The 19,703-nt window shown below is 41.0% G+C and overlaps 1 long non-coding RNA gene across 1 annotated transcript; it reads left to right on the top strand.

Annotated features, from left to right (window-relative positions):
- The first annotated feature begins 1,157 nt into the window (after positions 1 to 1,157).
- On the top strand, positions 1,158 to 11,161 carry LOC307024113. Its single transcript, XR_013803841.1, has 2 exons — positions 1,158 to 2,027; positions 8,750 to 11,161. It is a non-coding gene; the product is annotated as an uncharacterized lncRNA (long non-coding RNA).
- Positions 11,162 to 19,703: the final 8,542 nt, after the last annotated feature.

Raw genomic sequence — 19,703 nt, 5'->3', positions numbered from 1 at the left:
CTCCTTTGAGTTCAACAAAATCGAGTAGTTTTGTTTCCACTGATGTGCTCTCATGTATCTTACAATATCTTACTAATATTGGCAGCAGCTTTACATGTCCATGATTGGATGCATCAATGGACAGAGACACAAATTCCACCTGGTCTAGGTCCTGTGTTACCAAGGTAGTTGCCCATGGTGCTAACACGTTACTCACTATGGCATCGCATTTTGTCCTAGCACATGTACATTTTGATTCATAAAGCTTCCTTGTCAGTTGTGCTGTGCAATCCATAGATCTGAAACTATGATTGTGTCGCAAAGTGTAGTATGCAAAGACAGCTTCCTGTACAGCTAGATCGTATTCTTCCTGGGAAGGGTCTACCTTCTTGAAGAATGTGGTGACAGAGGGCACACCAGCACGGGCAATGAGAGAGGCTTTATGCTTTTTTGTCTGTTGATGTTCTATTACTGCTGTTCTTCCTCCACTGGCAACTGAAAATGTTGAATTACAAATGGTACAGTAAACCATTGTATCATCTTGACCACCTGGGCGTATGAATGAAAATTCTTTCCTCATATTGTCATTTAAGTGACATTTTCGTTTCTTGGAAAGAGCCATTGCACATTTTTTTCTGCTCTTTGTCACTATCCTTGTATACTCTTCGTACTCTGTTAACTTTTTCTTCCCCTCCAAACTTTCTCCCTTTTCTTCTCTTTCTTCCTTTCCTTCTCTTCCTCACTATTGTACAATGTCTTTGCTTCTTTATCTTTATTCTGGTTTTTCCCTTCTCATTCTGTTCTTCCTCTCTGATATTTAAAAAGAGATAGTTCATTATTAGATACACTTGGGTTAACAGTCACATTGTTTTTGTCAATTTATAAATTTCATTCTGCTACTCCATTGAACCACTGATTCAACTTACCCCAAGGCCCATGGTTCACTTTTCCCCATTGCCACCATTTCAGAAAAAATAGCCAAGCTTAAAAATTCAGAGTCATCTTTATCTTAATGATTCACATGGTTTAATGCCAACACATCAACATATACAATAATATATGTTTTTAAACCTGGATACATTTTGTTTGACATGACAGCCGATATAGCTGACATCTAGAAAATGTACTTTGACAAGCAAAAAACTTTTTTTGTAAAAATGTTTACTTACCAGACCACAATGAGCATCTCTCTGTCACAGCCAAAGAGAAATGGGAGGAGCTTGCATAATTTCTGGTCACGTGATTACAACTATAAAGCGTTGCCTGGTTACAGGGGGTGGTTGGCTCAACTTACCCCCTTCTCCCCTACACAGAAGAAGAAGACGAAGAAGACGCAAGAAGAAGAAGAAGAAGAAGAAGAATGCTACAAACACGCACAACACGATTGAGCCGTATACTGTTTACCCAGTGTTTCCTTTTTATTTCACCTTGCTATGTGTTTTTAACGTATATTAAAAAACGGGGACATTTCCGGGGACAGTTTCAACCGGGGACAGGCCAATAAAAACGGGGACTGTCCCCGGAAAACGGGGACGTCTGGTCACCCTATGCTATGCGCAACCATCTGAAGATGAAACACCCGCTGCCGACAGCTAGCACTAGCAGTAGCAGTAATGCTAGCACCAGTGAGCAACGGACCGGTGTCAGCACTGAACAGAGGCAAACGAACAGCAAGAAAACACGGGTCAACAGTGATGCGGATGATGAGCTACGGGATTACTGCCAGCGGACACCGCATATCCCCACAATGGATAATCCACTGGAGTGGTGGGCAGAAAACGTGCACCGCTTCCCCCGCTTTCGAGGAGCTACCTGGCTATTCCAGCCACAAGCACCCCGAGTGAGAGGGTTTTTTCCCTGGCAGGCAACACTGTCACCCGAAAGCGGTCAAGCCTCCTTCCCTCACATATCGATGCGTTGGTGTTCAAACCAAAAATATGGAAAGGTGGACGTTATCGTGGAGGACAGCGAAGTGTTGCGCAATGCGCTGTTGCGCACTGGATTTACGTGGCATTTATGTAAACAAGAGTTTTTTGCTGTCGATTTTGGTGAGTCCAGTGTTTGTTATTTACTCAGCCATGTAACACAAATTAAAATGCAGTGTTTAATGTTACTGTATGAGTTCCAATAGAAAATACATTTGTAAACCTCTCTTTGTGTGTCTCTATTATGACGTAACGACTAGTCGACTACTCCAGGGGTTCCCAAACTTTTCCATGCCAAGGCCCCCCAAAAATCATTAGCTTCTGGCCGGGGACCCCCTTTGCAAACCCACCAACAATGCTACAAAATATGTCACACATCAACTTTAAGAACGTTTTTGTTACTTTTATTCTCTATTCAATACTGTAATTATTACATTTGTTTAGCATGAGAATAATATTAACAATATGTTTTCAACACAGAATAAGATTTGTATGGCAGGGCATCTTTGTTCCACCACAATGTTTTTCTTATTATAGACAATATGTTGCAATACATTTTACCCTACAGAAAATATATTTACATATGCAAGAGTTTTTTTTTTTTTGTCTTTCTTGCATTATGTCTTCAAAAGTTTTCAGTCAAAAAAGAAAAAAAATCTATTAAACTGACTTGGTTCTGTAAGTTCAACACTATATTCCCACTGAATAACAAACCTTTCAACAAACTGTTGATGATACAAAAACAGAAAAAAGAAACCAAACCTCTCTTTTGTGTGTGTGTGTGTGTGTGTGTGTGTGTGTGTGTGTGTGTGTGTGTGTGTGTGTGTGTGTGTGTGTGTGTGTGTGTGTGTGTGTGTGTGTGTGTGTGTGTGTGTGTGTGTGTGTGTGTGTGTGTGTGTGTGTGTGTGTGTGTGTGTGTGTGTGTGTGTGTGTGTGTGTGTGTGTGTGTGTGTGTGTGTGTGTGTGTGTGTGTGTGTGTGTGTGTGTGTGTGTGTGTGTGTGTGTGTGTGTGTGTGTGTGTGTGTGTGAAGTGACAGACAGTGATCACACTAGTGGGAGGGATGGGCTTGGTGGCTCCTACACAGTCTGTCAAGCCTGGGCTTAATGTCTGTCAGTGCCATACGCATGTCATTGTCCACATGTAGACGTGCTCTATGTTTAGTTTTGAGTACCTTTAAAGTTGAAAAGCCAGACTCACACAAGTAAGTTGTTGCAAAAGGGAGAAGGCATTTCAGTGCCCTGTCAGCCAAGGTGGGATAGTCCTTTCTTACATGTAGCCAGTAGTTAGACAGGGGAAGAGCCTCAAAGTTTAGTTTTAAATCCCCTGAGTTTGTCATCTCAATCAGCTCCTCCTGTGACTTTATGTCCAAACTAGAACCGACACCGGGGGAAAAGGGGTTCCTAACCCAGTTTAAATGTGTGTTTTCAAGGTCAGGGAAATAGTCTTTAAAATATCCTTGGAGGTGCTCCAGGTGGGACTGGATCATTGGAGAGATGGAGCCCAAATCATCACATGACAGCAGCTCCTGGTGAAGTAGTGGGAACATCTCTGTGACTCCCTCCTGGAGCTTGTTTGACCACAGCATAATCTTTTTGGAAAAAGCACGCACTTTGTCTTGCATCTGCAGTATGTACGTGTCACGTCCTTGCATGCTTTGGTTCAGTACATTTAGATGCAGAAAAATGTCTGACATGTATGCAAGTTTGCGGATCCAGGTTGCATCAGTGAACCGCTCTGCCAGCTGATGCTTTTCAGAAGAGAGGAACTCTCCAACCTCCCTCCGCAGCTCATAGACACGGTTCAAAACTGCGCCCCGTGACAGCCAGCGCACGTTTGAGTGAAGCAGCAGCCCCTCAAAACGGGCGCCCATCTCATTACAAAGCAGGGTAAACAGTCTGTGTTTCAAGGGGCGGGCTTTAATAAAATTCACCACTTGTACAACCTCCTGTAGTACCTGATTCAACTCGTTATCCATCCTTTTTGCGACAAGTGCCTCACGGTGGAGCATGCAGTGTGTGGCGACTACATGCGGGGCTTTCTGCTTAATGAGAGCGGTCACTCCACTGATCTTGCCGGTCATTGCCGCGGCTCCGTCCGAACACACCCCCACACAGCGGGCCCAGTTCAATCCGTTAGACTCGATGTAATCGTCCAAAACTTGAAAAATATCTTTCCCAGTGGTTCTTCATTCAAGTGCTTTACAAAACAGTATTTCCTCGACAAATCTCTCCTGGGAAATAAATCGAATGTACACAAGCAGTTGGGCCTCATTCGATATGTCTGTGCTCTCATCTAGTTGAAGAGCGAAGTACTCGCTGGCTCTCACCTGCTCCAAAAGCTGAGCAGATACGTCCTGCGCCATGTCACCAATCCGTCGGCTGACGGTGTTGTCCGAGAGTGGGACAGCGTCAATTTTTTTAGCAGCATCCTCGCCAAGCAATTCTCGGACAATGTCTTTGGTAGCTGGTAAAAGCAAATCCTCTCCGATTGTGTGAGGTTTTTTTGCACGAGCAATGTGGTATGAAGCTAAAAATGATGCCTTCAGGGCCCGCTCGGGAACGGTAGCTTGCTGTGTGAATGCAGCAGATTGCCTGGCCAAATGCTCCTCTTTACGTCTGAAGAAGTCTGCCGTTTTTTCGGCCTCTGCCGGATGTTTTTGCATCAAGTGACGCTGAAGTTTCGAAGGTTTTAAACACTCGTTTGAGAGGGTCTCCAGACAGAGCACACACTTCGGGCAATCATGGCCATTTTTCTGTATGGCTGTAAAGCCATACTTAATGTACGCTGCCTCGTACCTTCTGATTTTAATTGGCCAGGAGTTCTTAGGTTTTTTTGCAGCAGTGTCCTCCACAGCAGGGCTGTTGGTCGGTTCCGTTGACCTGTTCTTTGTCAAAAACCTGTCCATTTTGAGCTAGCTAGCTTGCTCGCTTGAGGAGCAAAGCAGCTTGATAAATGGCGCAAACCGCCAGGTCTAAACATGACGTCATGGCGTCGTGAACTATGTTTTGACTGGTAGGCAATCAGAAAGATGACTATGGCAAATTATATGTTCCATTATTATAAATTATATTTTATAATGATTTTTTTTAAAAATCAGATTTAAAATATTTATTAAATAATTAGAATTTTTTTTTTTTGTCTTTCCTTTTTTTTTCTTATCTTCCCTCCAATTTTCTGAGGCCCCCCTAGCGCCCCCTGGCGGCCCCCCAGGGGGCCGCGGCCCCCACTTGGAAAACCACTGGACTAGTCGACTACTATTTTGAAAAACTAGTCGACTAGTAAATATTGGTAGTTGTGAAACCCCTAACATACAGTAACCTTAGGGGAAAGTAAAAAGAGATTTACTGAGTATATGAAGTACATTAAGGGTAAGGTTTTATTCAAATTAAATATGATAGGTGGATTTTTCCATCTACAATAAGACATAGACAGAGGAGAATTTGTTAGACATGAAATAACGAACTCACTGGAGGAAATATATATTGTAATGTTATTTAGGAGTTGTTGTTATATACAGTTACTCTCAGTTGATGGTTGTTTAAAGTAGATAGGAAACTGAAAACGTAAACGATTCACCACAATGGTGTTTTTAAGTTTATGAAGAAGGAGTAGAAAGTAAAAAGAAGGTTTTTGTAAGTTTGTCAGTCAGAGGGAATCTGTTAATGTTTAAGCATGACAGAGGTGCTGCACGAGGCTAAAAGCCATCTCACACAGTTGGAGAACAAAAGAGGTTTTGATGAGAGAAGCTTGGGCCGGCAGCTGCAGGGCGCAGAGAGGAAGAGAGAGAGAAAAGTCAGATGGTTTGAAGAAGTATAGAGAGAGTACAGGTTATATAGAGTTACTACTATTCTGGAAAATGTCATATTGTTTTGTGAGTAACATAAAATAAGAATATATTTACTAGATATAAGAACAACAGGCTTATCTAGGTTAACAGCACATTGCTATTAACCAGTTTCAGCTGCAACTATCCTATCTTTGTTCTAAAGAGAACATACGTTGCATTTACAATTAATATTAAGAAAGTTCACAATTGATACCATTAAAGACCGTTTGGGATTAATAGGACGAGTTTGTCATAAACATTCGTGCTTAGATGGAATAAAAGTGTTGAGATGTTCTCAAAAATGGGAGTTTTCACAATGCTTTTGAGTTTTTATTGAAACAATTAAGTAATAAGGACAGAAAAATGTTCCGTGATGATTTATTTAGGTTTCAGCTTTAGTAATAATGAAGATTACATTTTGTAATAATTCCTTTAAGTGTTCCAAAAATATATTCATTAACTTTAATCAGATTACTTGTTTTAAAAATGTAGCGCCGAATACAGTTAGTTTTGTATTCTGTTACAAATCTAACCATGCTTGTAACACACGACTTAGATAAACAATTTGAAAAGAATAGAATAAGCAAGTAGATAAAAGATGAATCTATAGTGGTTAAGAAGGGTGTCTTTGCTTTGCCTATTAACTGAGAACTTAAGGAATGAAGAATAGGAAGACTTACCATTAATGGGTTTAAAATTCACATGTTTCAGCATTCCTGAACATATAGACACTCAGCTGTTTTATTTTGTAACCCGCTGGGGGAGAGATTTACATTGAGTTTTTCTGAGTAGCTGATTTGCTGTGATTACAGCAGCATTGGATAGTTGTGCGCCACCTTTAGGTTGTACTCTGAATCAGTGTGTTGGTGAAATGTTGCTCATTACAGAAACAGAAGAAGTGTGCAAAGAACGCATCTCTGAGGAGATTTTGACAGTTTGCTTGTGCCTCGTTGTCAAGGCAACAGTGGTGTGAAGAGGTACTGCAGTTTTTGGGGATTTCTGCTGTACAGAGGACAACGTGTGTCTGCTGATTGTATCACATTGATCCAGAGGTCCCTTCCCCCTCAGGACATCCCAATGCCAGAGAGAGTTTCCTTGGAGCCCACTGACCAGGGCCGGTTCTAGCGTTTTGGGGGCCCTGCCACTGACTACAGCTGAAGAGGACAATGAATCATTGACTGTTCTCAATATGAAAAGATCAAGAGACAGGCTGGTCTCAGTCTGTTCAGACTCTGAAGAAATCATGCAATGATTTTACAGCATAACTGTGCAAGAGTTTATCAGAAGGTGGTGTAGAACGATATGCTTAGTGTTTAGGAGGGGAGGCTGATTGTTTAATGATGGTCTGGAATGCTGAAAAGAATAAAGTTTAATATCCTTGTTTGGCAAACAAGACATCTGATTATCATGTCACACATGATAGATCTTGACATAGTGACTAGCTATGGGTAAACGTGTGGACGTTATACCATTATTATCATGAACTAAAAATAAATAGGGAAATAGTATCTGGTTAAAGATGAATGGATTTCATATCCTAGAGAGGATTAGTTATATTGTGAATACTTCACAAGGTATTTACTAATGTATTTTGAAGAACACATAGGAACATAGGTCCAGTTTTGTTTTGTTTTTGGATTAAATTGTCCATTACCAAAACTATTCAGCTTAGGTCTAGCTTTAGACTTTAATAGTAAAAGAGTATTTAGGCTTATTTTTGTATATCTGACATTTTTAAAATATGTTGGCTATTCAATAGATAGAGAGATGGCATTACTCTCCATTTGTTAAGAACATTTCTGAAGATTAACTATTTGTTTCATTTCTAATATTCCTATTTAAGACGTAATTTGAGAGTAACAAGGCAGATGCTGAAATTGGAAAATGTGGTAGTGGTTTGCATGATGTAAACAAAAAAAGGTTTTGTTTGTTCAACCTCCAGTTAGATCTGAAACAGTAATAATTATTGATTTGGCTAAAGCTTAGTTTAACATCCTGATGTAACATTATGAGGTATGTTCACTTCTACAGGTAAACAAATTGATAAAATTGATTATTATTATTATTGATTAATTTGGAATATTAATTCAAAAGGCCGTTTTCTGCAGGTTCACTTAAGAATGCCTTGCATGAACATTTGTCAGGTATTGTGTTTCCTAGGGGCGGTATATTAATAAAGTGTATTGATAATTTTTTTGTTAAACATCTGAAGAAAATGGTGCTGCGAACACGAGAAAAAACTTTGTTGCATTGGTTGACATCAACACAATGATGTCACTAGTAAAACTCCAGCTAGTAGAATATTAAAGTCTCTGCAGAGCACGACACATGGCCAAAAAGACTGAGACCAAATGACCTTTGACCCTGACTGACAGTGTGACTTGAGAAAAGCACTATCAATGACTGACTCTGGGGCTGACCAAACTTGACTTTACAACCTGACAGAGTGAGTGTGAATGTATTTCTGCATGTGATCAGTGCAACTGCTTGATTCTAAAACAATAACTAACCGAGCATGTCTTTGGACTAACATATTATTTTGGAGCTCCATGGGAAACATAGGTTTCCTAAAAATTCTGCAAAAGGGGGAAACCACATGTGACCCGTTTCTAATTCCCACAGGAGTTGGCGGTTTGCAAATGTAAAACTCAAACTAAAATCTAAAGATTCTGTTTCTTTTAGGACTGCCAGCTGGAAATAAACACTTATTTTCCCTGGAGTGTTTACTGTGAAAAATAATGGATGTACTTTTGTGAATGATGTTTGGTATTTTCTTGTAACCACTGGTTACCTGAAGGTTTTCTTCCCATACAGCAGTTTGTTACACATGTGTACATGTGTAAAAAGGAGGAGTGTGGGATTTTTTCATTTAGGGACTGGAAGAAACCTGCCGCCCCAACTCAGATGTTCAATCTGACCATTGATTGACAGTTTTAGTTTTAACCTGCTCCATATCTGGGGATAAGATACTGTTTGATTAATGTTGACATGTTTCTAATATTGATTGAGTTATAACAGGTAACACAGATGCAGAATCAGTGGCCAAGGGGCTACTGAGAGAGGTAATTCCAGAATGAGAATGAGAAGGTGAACTGTGATAATGAAAACAATTTTGTAATATTTCAACAGGTATTAAAGTAACTGAGGTTTGAAATGTAGAAAGAACATATTACAGTTAAATTAAAACATAGTAATGTAATGAGATAGAATTTAATTTATACAACATCTTGTAACTAGCCTGGTAAAGAAGTAAAAGCCATAGACTTTTTGGTTTAGATCATTATTGGGATGTACATTTAATTTAAATTCATAATAGAAAGACATTTGATGACAGTATGTTGTATTTCTGTATTCATTTTTCAGCTTGATAATATCTAAGCAGTGACAGGTAGAAGCAGTCTCGCCTGGAAATTATTCACTTTGTCAGTATCATGATTTTTAGTTGTTTTTAATCCATAACATTAGTGTGTTCCATTACCAGAGACATTAGCAGTTCATATTATATTTAGATTTTAAATAGGATCTCAAGGATTTCATTTATAATAACACAGATGCTTGTCAGAAATTCAGAGCTATTGAGATATGTTATTTAGTTCACCTGAAGATGTTGGGGTTTATTTTGTTGACACAGGCCAAGTATTAAGATTCTGAAGCGGCCTACCAGTGGTGGGTCAAACAGAAGCCCTGAGCGTAGACTTGAGGGGTGGGTATCAGATTTCTCCACACAGGTTGCTGACGCCAAAAGGGGGACCCGAGGAGCAGGAGGCCGACACAGCGGAGTTCGTCTGGCTGAAGTTGGCTCAACCCCAGGTTCTCTACAGAGTGACCCAGAGGACATCTCATGCCGTCCGCCGAGGAGCAAAGGGGGACATCTGGTACTACTGGAGCCAGTGTGCGGCGAGGAAATCACCGGCTAGGACCATGGAGGACATCAGGATGGACCTGGCTATCATCAACGAGGACATCCCTACAGCAGACGACTCGGAAGCTGTAATCATCGGACTGGAGGAGAAGGACCTCGCGGACATCCCTACAGCAGACTACTCGGAAGCTGGCGTCAGCGGGCTGGGGGACTTCTCGAGGCAGCAGAGGAGTCTACTTCTCTCTGATCAGATTAATCAGTTCCACCTTTGAAGGAAAGGCCGCATCTCCCCCTCCCTATCAGCTGCCCTTGTTGGCGTTTTCCGCTGAGGGGGGGGGGGGCCCTGAGGATTCAACAACACGCAAGGATGCTGCTTTCTGGCACTCAGGTTCGCACTCTGGTAGTTCCTTCACTGACATTGAAAGTTGTGTTCTGTTCACAAAGGTATACTGTTGGGGAGCAGACACAGTGGCAAGGAATGACAGTAGCTGTGTTTCAAATGTCTTATGTGAGTTGGTCTCGTGGGGCGAGACCAAAAGGGGGAATTGAAGTATTATTTGAATTATTTGAAGTATTAAAGTAACGTGTTATGGCAGGAAAGTTCAATCTGGTATATTCATTTTAATGTCACCTTATATATTCGTGGGTGTTACATTTGAAAGTACATTTTTAGTGTTTAAATAATAGAGGCTTTTCATATATTCCTGAAACAATGTCCCACTACTTAGTAATAATAAATTAAAGCAATAGTCTTTTCTTCCACTTTTCATGTGTAGTCAAAAGGGTGGTTTTATGACCTTTGACATCTGCTTTGCAGTTCCCAGCAAGGAAGGGGCCCTGAGTCTCTAGCTTTCTCTGCTAATTGCTAAAACCCGTATTGATTAGCCCAAAGGGAGATGTGCCTCAGATACAAGACAGTTGAAGCCTTGTAGAATTAATGATTTATCTCCTACAGACCCCAAAAGAGGCCTTGAGACTTGCGTCACCCAGCAGTAAATGAGATAAAGGTCCTTTTGAGCTTATCAATAAAATGTATTCATTCCTAGTAAGCTGACTTTGGGGTGAAGGGAAGTTCAGGGAAGCCATTAAGCGATAAGAACAATTAACTTCTGTTAAAGATACATGATACGATGTTTGTGTGTTGAGGATGTTTAGGGGGAATGAGTATGTGTCCTGTCAAAGAGTCCTCTGTCATGACTCCAAATCATTGATTGGGGGATCTGCCTAAGGGCAGAGGGACAGAAACACACACACACACACACACACACACACACGCACAGAAGCAACATGGAATCAACAAACTGACTTACTACCTGGGATCCCGCCCAGAAGGGAAACCGACCAATGGAACACTGCCAACTCACTGTCTAGCTCGCTCAGAAGTGAACTCTGTGTATAAATGTTGTTATCATTTTGAAGATCGGCGCTCTTGCTTCTGACTGGCCGTTCCTGAGACGTGTCTCACACGGTGGTAGAACCTGAGCCCGGACTACTCTGCAGAGTGCTTCGTGATTCGGTGATGTATTTGTATGTTTGCACCATTAAAGCAGATTATTGTTTAACCCTTATCCTGGCTGCTTTGAATTTTTCCTTCTTTTGAGAACCCGCTCATATAGGAACGGTGCGGAGCAGAGATTCTGCCCCAACAGTGCACATTCAGGTAGGCCCGCCCAAGGCCGGCAACGTCTATAGAAGTCTCAGTGGGAGAAATCTCGCAGGGTAAGGTAGTACCCATAGAGTCCAGTAGAGGTCTCCGCCTGTGCTAATATAACAAGGGTTACAATACGTAACCCAACGTTATTCGGAGGCAGTGGAGGTTATTTGATGTTTGATTACATGTGTTTAACTTCTCTCGAGAAACGAAATGCAACAAAGCAGTGTTATATATCCTTCCCAGTCCCACAATGAAGACACTCAGTGTTCCTTTTATGAAGCCAAATGTTTTTTTATTTTTATTATTGGCTCTTTCTGGCAACACATTAAAAAATATCTTGGTTTTTAAGAGGGGAAAGCAAGAGTAAACCAGTCTTTGGCACTTTCTATTCTAAACAAACATGCTGCTCACAGAGAAATCATCGGTGCATATTTTTTTTTTAAACAGTTTTTAAAACACATTTGACATTTTGACACTGACTGAAAATCACAATAAGCAAGTTACACATATTCCTGTTAAGGAAGGATGCACCCATCTTTTGGACATTTATACACAGGTATAAAATGATAGAAATGACCCCTGCACATCTGGGGGGGGGGGGGGGGGGGGATTGATCAGTGGGCAGTTATTGGTGTTCCGCAACGTGCGCTCCATGGGTGTGTTTCCGGTAGGTGGAGCATGGGGGCTTTGTGGTTGTGGTCCATGTCAGAGACACGTTGACTTCCTTCCTCTCTGATCCTCTCTAACTGCCAGGTTAATGAGTACTGTCTGTCCTGCCTCTCTGCTATGGAGCTAAGAAACCTTATTGTAGCTGGACTCAGGTCATCTCTGTCTATCGGAGTTTGATCTGTGAAGCATGGGAATAGAACACAACAAACCCATAGGCCTACATGGGTCCAGGAACGGAAGTCGGTATATTTGATATCCCAAAATCTCAACAAAAAAAAGCAATTCTTAACCAATAAGTCAAAAACAGGTTATTATACATGAATCAGCACAAATATATCTTAACTCGCTGTTTGTAAACTGCTCTGTGTGAGGTCCAGGCTGTGGCTGCAGGAAGCCTAACATGTTGCTGAGTCAGCGCACACCATGCGTAAGGCTTCATAATTCCATATGAGTAAGATATTAATTCTGTGGTGCTATAGAGCAGCCACCAAACAAAGAAAGATCAACCATGTTGTTGATATCTCATTCCCAGAACTCAATGTTGTTCACACGAGCTTACAACACACAACTTGTAAATATTTTGTTAGCATATGATCATTAATCATATTCAAGTTATCTAAATATATCTTTATATGTTGATCGCTCAAGCTATCTTGTTCATCTTTTGGGCCAATGTTGGTTTTTTGTTTAGATAAATTAATATCTTACTTTTGGACATACATATTTGTTCACAAGAATAGTGGAGTCACAAAAATAAATACCTTGTTACTTTGTGCTTTCCCAAATGAATATCTTGGTCCTATGTCAAAACACATATTAGCTTCAGGACTGTGTAATTTGTTCTGATAAACACAGGATGTGAAGCAGGAAATGCCATCTGATCATACCCATTGACTCATTGCACCATATGCTGCTGGGTATCTTACATCACAGACAATGAAAGAAACACAATCCTTTTCAAAGAGCTCACGGTTAGGTGAGAATACAATAAGCAATTTCACTGTCATACTTTTTTCTTAGCGGGTGACCACACTGGTGCTACATAATAAATGAAGTGGTTATGGTTGTGATTTAAATACGAAGCACAGAAGACATCAATATGGTGTCAACAGAAACTTTTATCGTCATATTACTGATCAGAGTACAGTGTCACTTCACTGTTTGGGATATTTCCCCATTAAATAATGATTATTTTGTGCCTTTAGGACACATATTTTAGAGTTCAGGGAACACACCATTCATTAAAATGTTATAAACATATAAACACAAGTGTTTGAGACTTAACATACAAACTTGTCAACTTGCAATATTTCACAGTTTAAATGACATTTCTTATTTTTTCCTGTCCTGATTGATGTCCGAACATGTACATTTTTTTTGTTGATATTCCCTCAGAATGGAGTATAAAACATGATATGCATGGTTTTAGAGCACCGCTGGCTATACAGCACAAGGATTTCTAATGCTTCCACACATGTAACTCAACATGCTGCATATTCAAAACTTTTTGGAAGTCAGCCAACACGCTGGACACATTTCAGGCAGAGGCTGTTCAAAAGTGACAGCTCATGAAATGTTTGAAATCACGGGGACGAGTTAAACTGTAAAAAAGGTCCCGGTGAGACGGCTGGCATGAAGAACTCTCACATGGAAGGATTATTTTCCTTTTCCTTAAAGCACAACAACTACATCATAACAATATTCAACTTAATAAAGTGCAAGCTTACAATATATGGTCATAACTGTCAACACAAGGGAATGTTAAGGTTGATATTACAATACAAAAGAACAAAGTGTAGAAACGGCTCAATTTCCCAGACTAATGTAAAATGGTGAAAGTGCAGCAGTGTTCCTCTGCCTCTTTTCAAGTCCTTGGAAAGTTGGAATGTAACATATTTAGAAAAGTGGCCGAAGAACAAACTGGCCTCTGACGTTTTGCTGCTCCTTAAGTTCAACTTCATATTTCATCACACATTTTATAGACTTACTAAATACTGAACAAACACATCTGTGCCAAAACATCGCCTTACTCCAACCATGTCAATAAATATAGTACACACTGAAAAATAGCATTCTGTTAACATTACAGAAAATGCATAAATCTTAATCACAACAAGCGGACGTGGCTACTTCCTGCTGCGCTCAGTTAGCCTCACTCAATGACCTGTCGCTGTCACACAGAAACCCCCCACACACACTCTGCCTTCAGCTGGTCTCTACCTTGGTGTATGTTAGGGTGTGGATCAGAATTCACACATGTGAATCTGTCCATCCAAATTAGAAGCCTGACAGTTTAACTAGCAGACGGAGTAGTGCCGGAGAAAAATATGTTACACACCGACAGCTTGGAGCTATTCTAAGCCCCATTACAGGCTAAAACGTAAAGTTTGAAAGTATAAGGCTTATTATCTATTAATCCCATAAAAGGCAGAAACCAAAGGAAGTTCCTGCTAACAGGAATCAGTGGTCTGTGTATCCAAAGCCTGAAACATCTTCCTCCTCTCCTGCTGACCGAACGCTCACCGGAGCACTACGGTATTAATCCTCCTCTTAAAGTGGTCCTCAACAAACCCACTAGTTCCTAGTAGTACATTTGGAGTAGTAATGGACTACAAACTACAAAGACCAGGTGTTTAAGAGATGTTATGAGATTTTACAAACAAAAATGTAATTAAAGATTAGGGTCTTGATGGGCTTGAGGAACAGGTGGGGTAGGAGACGTTTTGAGAGAGGGGACTGATGAACTTGGACTTAGAAAAGGAAATTCTATCCTTTATGCTAAAGGGAAATGATTTGGAGTCATTAGATATCTGGTACCCAAACCAACGCTTTGGCCCTAGTAATGGCACTAAAGGCCAAGGGTTCATCCAGAAAGTATGATAGTAGTTTTTTTAATTCCTTGTCTTGACCTAAATCTTCAGATTCTTAAGATTCGTTTCAGCAAATCAGCTATTTCCTTTAAATCTGGTCACTGCTTGAAATATCCTTCTAACTGTTACAGTACGGTCAGAATCATGCTGACAGACCCTGCCAATCGCCCGGGCGGGCATTTTCTTTAGAAAAATGTATCTGGTAATTGTGGAGATTCTTCTGGTTTCCAATGACCATTGAAGTAAGGAAGCACAGCTCTGTAGACTCTCCTATCCTCCTATGAGCTGAGTGTCAGAGGGACTGAATGTCTGACAGCTGACTACTGAAATGCTACGTTCTACTGCAGAACAAAACTCAAACAGAGAACACAGTAGGGGAACCGAAAGGCCTGCTCTGTCTCTGCTGGGGGGGCACTCTGTCTGTCTGAGATTGTATGCTCAAACATTCTGGGATTTGATACTTCTTATATCAATGCCCAATAAATATCTCGAGAGCAGGGGTCGGCAACCTTTTTGATATGAAGTGCCATTTAAAAAGATAATTGTTATCAGCGTGCCAACGATCGAGAAATTATCAACGGGGGGGGGGGGGGGGGGGGGTTGAGGAGCTTGACGCTGTCAGCGCAACTCACATGATGCCGAATTTAACAAACACATTTAAATAATTGGTTTAAACGGCATAATAATAAGGACGATCGTCCGTTCTGTGATTCTCCAGAGCACACATGCTATGATATTAGGGTCATGCAGAGTGAGATGAGATCGCTGTCCTTTAAGAGAGAGAGAGAGAGAGAGAGAGAGAGAGAAGAGATGATGATGAGAGAGAGAGAGAGAGAGGGGTGTGGGCTTGTGCATGTGTGTTTGTGGATGGTAGAGCGACAGTGAGAGAACCTATGGATGAGAACGTGTGTATGTTTCTGGAAGTGAACGATGAAGCAGAAAAACAGAGGTCTGTGATGTATTTTGTGAAACAGAAAAACAGCTAAATAAATGCAACGGCCTCCCAAGGAGAGCTCGCCTCTCTCTAAAGTGGGTTATTGAACCTGAAGCTTGTTGCTTCTGCCCTCCTCGACTACGGTCTGGAGCCGACAGGAAAGTTCAACACACAGATGGCCAGTCCGCCCCTTTGTAGCATATTATGTCGATGAGAGTTGAGCAGATCGCCACTGGGCTTTCAACTAAATACACAGCCACGCAAAAACTGCGGCATTTGTACAGCTTCTTATGGGTACTGCAATTAGTGAAGTGCTTTCCTTCGTGGTGAAACGATCAGCACTGCACCACGGAGAGAAAGAGGCAGAATGTCACCTGGAGATAAAGAGAGCGGGGCTGACTTGCGTGCATGGCTTCCTTCTGCAGGTAACGGGGAGACGCGCTCTGGCGGCGGTCTCGTTCAGGATCCGAAAATACAATTTAAATATTTTTGCACACTTATTCCACTTATTCCTAAGTGTGCCACTGGTTACGGTGCACGTGCTAATGCTGGCACGCGTGCCAATGCTGTCTATAGTGACCTACTGATCTCAACACTTTCCACAGTACCACCATGACGGCTGGCGGAGCGCTGCAGTGTCTCTGTATGATCCACTGCACTGACAAAACTCAAACAGCGACTTTAATGAAATGCGTTATGTCAACAGATTTCACATAACTGTATTAGGATAGTTGAAAGCAATAATATGAAGTTTAACCTAATATTTTTCAGTTAAATGTAATATTATTGCAGTTCAAATCTGTTGACATAATACATTTAGTTAAAGTCAACAGTTCATTTTTTTCAGTGTAGATATTGGCTTCACTTGTCCTAAAATAATGTCTGGTTGGAACTACAAACAAGCACTCTGATGTGATGGGACACATAGAACATGCTATAACAGTATTAAAGTTAGTCAGCCGGGGCTCCTCTCTTATCACTACATTCCATTTTTTGTGTTGCCAGTTCCTGACAAAGATGGCAGCGTCTGTCAGCATGAGGCAGTGGATACATGGGAGTTAAAGCGTCAGGAGAGTAGCCTGTCTGCAGGAGGAAGATGAGTGGAGGCCTTCATCACTTAGCTCAGAGGCGTGTGGTGTCATTAAGTAACAACAGAAAGGTGCATGTTGACTGAGAATAAATGATGGTGTGCATACCACTCTACCTTCCTTCATCTCATCTGCTATTCAACTAGATTGTCTTCATTTGTTGGCACTACTACGAAATGTACAGGCGCATGCAACACATGCACTGGCTCTATTTCCCTCCCAACCCCATGCCATTAAACGTACAACCCTTTGAAATCCTCAAAGGCGGAGGTCATTCTATGTGGAATAAAACAACTCAATGGAAACCTCTCTCTCTCACAGCACAGTGATGTGGAAAGCAGTTTCTATTAAAAGTGATACATGGGATACTAGTTAATGCAGAGAGAGAGTGTGATATCTTTACAACAATGGGGAGCTCCAACACACAACAGAACCTCATGCACCCCGCCTGCTACACGTGAAGCTGTTCAACAGCTGTTTGGCAAATACAGGAAAACACATTTTTGGTGAAATATTTTAAATTCCAACCTCTGTGCGATTAATCTGCTAACATTATTCTTGTTGTTCACATTTACAGATGCAGTGAAGGCTTTTGTTCTCTCTGCTCAGCCTATAGATAGATAAAGTCACACAGGCTGTCCCAACCTTCACTCTAATAAACATTCATAAATACTATAAGAAAAAGAAAAGACTGGCAACAATGATCTGATATTGTTAGAGGCTGCAGATTGTTACTGTACACTTTGATGGGGAATGATGAGAAGAACAGCTTTTGCAGCCTCTCACTTGTTCATTCACACTGACGTCTTACGTGATACTTTATGAGATGATTTGAGCCAAGCTTCCGAGACTCAAAATGGGAAATGTATAGTATATCATATTCTCTGGCTTTTCCATGTGAACATTAATGTTGCACTACATTTGCTCCCACAGTTAAATGCAAGATATTTGCGCGTTTATTCTAAAAAACATTACCTGTAAAAAAAAAAAGAAAAGAAGAAAAAACCGAGAGCTGTGAGGGCGCTGGCAGTGAGTCTGTATGTACATGGTGCCATTCTGCCCGGGTGACAAGATGTTAGTATGCTTCCAGTGAATCATCCCAAAATAAGCTCTGCACGTCCAGCATGGTGGCCAGCTCCAAAATGTGCTTCTGTAGGAGGCTGCTCTCCACTGTGTCCTGCTTCGGGAGCTCAGGGTAGGACTCCGGGAAACTCTGGGCCTCCTGCAAGCACACAGAAATAAACCTGGTCTTAAACAGACACTGACAGAAGCTCTGCTGTCATTATTAGCTGCTGGGAGTTCTTCTGTGGACAGAGGTCTCTACTGAATTTCAAGATACCAGGAATGTAGTATTTGAAACATATCAGTGATATTCCACGATCAGTGGTGTAAAGTAATTAAGTAGATTATTTTCAAACCCTGTACTTAAAGGTGACCTATCATGCAAAATGCACTTTTGTACGTCTTTTATACACGAATATGTGTCCCCGGTGTTCCAGGGAACTCACCAAGTGTCAGAAAACACAACCCTCTCTATTTTCCTCCATACCCAAATCTCTTAAAAAGGGGCTGCAACAGATCTGATACAGACTGATCGAGATTTGAACACTTCTATGACATCACAGAAGTGGCGCTACGGCTATTGGGCCAACTCCACCAATCAGGAGGAGACAGCATGGACCTTGCCGTTCGAAAGCGCTGGAAACGCTGTAGTACATATGCCAGGCCTGTAGATGGTGCTGTTCTCACAGAACCAGCCCATGCTAAGACAGTGTTAATTGAGCGAAATGAGGAATGGCTAAAATGCATGATCTGTTTGGTATTTTGAAAAATAAAAAGTATAAATATGCCTTATATAGGTATGGTCCTGCACTATATTATTCAAATATAGCATGATAGGTCCAATTTAAGTACGATTCTAAGGGACTTAGTATTGGGTATACAGTTGGAGTATTTCAATGTTATGTTACTTTGTATTTCCTACCCCACTACCATTCAGAGGTAAATGGTGCACTTCTACTCCACTACATGTATTTAATACCTTTAGTTACTTTACAGATGTGGATGAATTATGTGAAATATAATCAAGTGTTAAATCAGACTTTAGTTCCACCTGGAGTAAATTCACAAGCTACCCTGCAGTATACAAAGTCATTCAAACTAGCTGCAACCTTTACCAGCTTTGAGAACACTTTCATGATCAATCATTATAAAACATATCATATATATTATTCTATCTGCACAATGACTACCTTTACTTTGTTTTGATGACAATACTTTTGTAATTTTACTTGAGGAACATTTTCAATGCAGGACTTTTACTGTAACAGAGTACTCCTACACTCAGTACTTCTACTTTTACTCAAGTACAAGATCTGAGTACTTTTGTCACCAAAATATACCATGTTCTTTACACTCCTTTATTATCGTTTATAATTGAAAATGTATTGTGTTTGATAATGTTTAAACCAAACAAAGTTGCAATGAGGGTTTTCCAAATGCCATGATGCTCTGTGAGATGCACTTTGCTCTAAATAGTCTGATGTGTGCATCAGTGTGGGCAAAATGTATAGTGTGTTGGTATTTTTCCGAAGAGGGACAGCCTTTGGCATTCAAACAAACAATGAAACTTCCTGAGGAGACAAACAGCACAGAGACCCACCCGGAAGAGTTTATGCAGCCTCAGAGCAGCGGAGCAGAACACAAAGCGGATCAGGAGCAGCCGGAGGAACTCGTCACCAAAGAATTGCAAAAAGGCTTGATCTGTGGAGACAGTGAGAGATGTAACTCAGTTAGTGCTCAGGCTAGATATTGATACGTGGATTAGTTGACAGAGGGATGAACAAGTCAAAGGGGAGAGAGCAATGGGAAATGAAGAGCAAACACAGTCCCTGG

The sequence above is a fragment of the Notothenia rossii genome (genome assembly GCF_949606895.1).
Source record: "Notothenia rossii genome assembly, chromosome: 11".
Taxonomy (NCBI): Eukaryota; Metazoa; Chordata; class Actinopteri; order Perciformes; family Nototheniidae; genus Notothenia; species Notothenia rossii.
This window is presented reverse-complemented; position numbering and strand designations above follow the sequence as displayed.